Here is a 2017-nt window from a genome sequence, read left to right on the forward strand (position 1 = left end):
CTGGGCGTTTAACGCCAGGATGGCACAAGGAGGAGGATTTTGTTTTCAAAATCAATTTTTTTTAAGTTTTCAAAGTTTTTCAAAATCAAATCTTTTTCAAATCATATCTTTTCAATCAAATGTTTTCAAAATCAATTTCTTTCCTTTTTCAAAGATACTTACTAACAATTAATGATTTGATTGAACATTTTAAGTATGTTGCCTTTTCTGTTGAGAAAGGTTTAATGTTTGAATCATATCTTTTCTTGTTAGGCAAGTCATTAATTTTTAAAATCAAATCTTTTTAAATTGTTTTCAAAATCATATCTTTTCAATCATATCTTTTTAAAACCATAACTTTTCAATCATATCTTTTTAATCACATCTTTTTCAAAATAGTTTTCAAATCATATCTTTTTGATTTCTAATTTCAAAAATCTTTTTCAAAAATTTCTTGATCTCTTTCTCACTCTTGATTTTCGAAAAATAATTTTTTTTAAAATGTTTTCAAAATATTTCACTTGATTTTCGAAAATTTCTTCCTCTCTTCCCACATCCTTCTATTTATGGAGTACCACTCCTTCTCAATGCACAATTCGAACTCTATCTAATTAAGTTCGAATTCTCTACTTCTTCCTTCTATTTTTCTGTACCTCTGACACCTCAAGGAATCTCTATACTGTGACATAGAGGATTCCATATTTTCTTGTTCTCTTCTCTTTCATATGAGCAGGAACAAAGACAAAGGCATTCTTGTTGAAGCTGACCCTGAACCTGAAAGGACCTTAAAGCGAAAGCTAAGAGAAGCTAAGGCACAACTCTCTGTAGAGGACCTGACAGAAATCTTCAAAGAAGAAGAACACATGGCAGCCGAAAACAACAACAATGCAAGGAAGGTGCTGGGTGACTTTACTGCACCTACTCCCGACTTCTATGGGAGAAGCATCTCTATCCCTGCCATTGGAGCAACCAACTTTGAGCTTAAGCCTCAATTAGTTTCTCTAATGCAACAGAATTGCAAGTTCTATGGACTTCCATTGGAAGACCCTCATCAGTTCTTAGCTGAATTCTTGCAAATCTGTGACACTGTCAAGACTAATGGGGTTGACCCTGAGGTCTACAGACTTATGCTATTCCCTTTTGCTTTAAGAGACAGAGCTAGGACATGGTTGGACTCACAACCTAAAGAAAGTCTAGACTCATGGGAAAAGCTAGTCAATGCCTTCTTGGCAAAGTTCTTTCCACCTCAAAAATTGAGTAAGCTTAGAGTGGAAGTCCAAACCTTCAGACAGAAGGATGGAGAATCCCTCTATGAAGCTTGGGAAAGATACAAACAACTGATCAGAAAATGTCCTTCTGACATGCTTTCTGAATGGAGCATCATAGGTATTTTCTATGATGGTCTCTCTGAACTATCCAAGATGTCTTTGGATAGCTCTGCTGGAGGATCTCTTCATCTGAAGAAGACGCCTACAGAAGCTCAAGAGCTAATTGAAATGGTTGCAAATAACCAATTTATGTACACTTCTGAAAGGAATCCTGTGAACAATGGGACTAATCAGAAGAAAGGAGTTCTTGAGATTGATACTCTGAATGCCATATTGGCTCAGAATAAATTATTGACTCAACAAGTCAATTTGATTTCTCAAAGTCTGTCTGGAATGCAAAATGCACCAAGCAGTACTAAGGATGCTTCATCTGAAGAAGAAGCCTATGATCCTGAGAACCCTTCAATGGAAGAGGTGAATTACCTAGGAGAACCCTATGGAAACACCTATAATTCTTCATGGAGAAATCACCCAAATTTCTCATGGAAGAATCAAGAGAGACCTCAACAAGGTTTCAACAACAATAATGGTGGAAGAAACAGGTTTAGCAATGGCAAGCCTTTTCCATCATCTTCTCAGCAACAGACAGAGAATTCTAAGCAGAACCCCTCTGACTTAGCAACCATGGTCTCTGATCTAATCAAAACCACTCAAAGTTTCATGACTGAAACAAGGTCCTCCATTAGAAATTTGGAGGCACAAGTGGGACA

General features: G+C 36.4%; 1 non-coding gene across 1 annotated transcript; it reads right to left on the reverse strand.

The window, feature by feature from the left end:
- Positions 1 to 1238: 1238 nt before the first annotated feature.
- LOC130958820 (small nucleolar RNA R71) lies at positions 1239 to 1346 on the reverse strand. The gene has a single exon (XR_009077924.1). It is a non-coding gene; the product is annotated as a small nucleolar RNA R71 (small nucleolar RNA).
- Positions 1347 to 2017: the final 671 nt, after the last annotated feature.

The sequence above is a fragment of the Arachis stenosperma genome, chromosome 10, assembly GCF_014773155.1.
Source record: "Arachis stenosperma cultivar V10309 chromosome 10, arast.V10309.gnm1.PFL2, whole genome shotgun sequence".
Classification (NCBI taxonomy): Eukaryota; Viridiplantae; Streptophyta; class Magnoliopsida; order Fabales; family Fabaceae; genus Arachis; species Arachis stenosperma.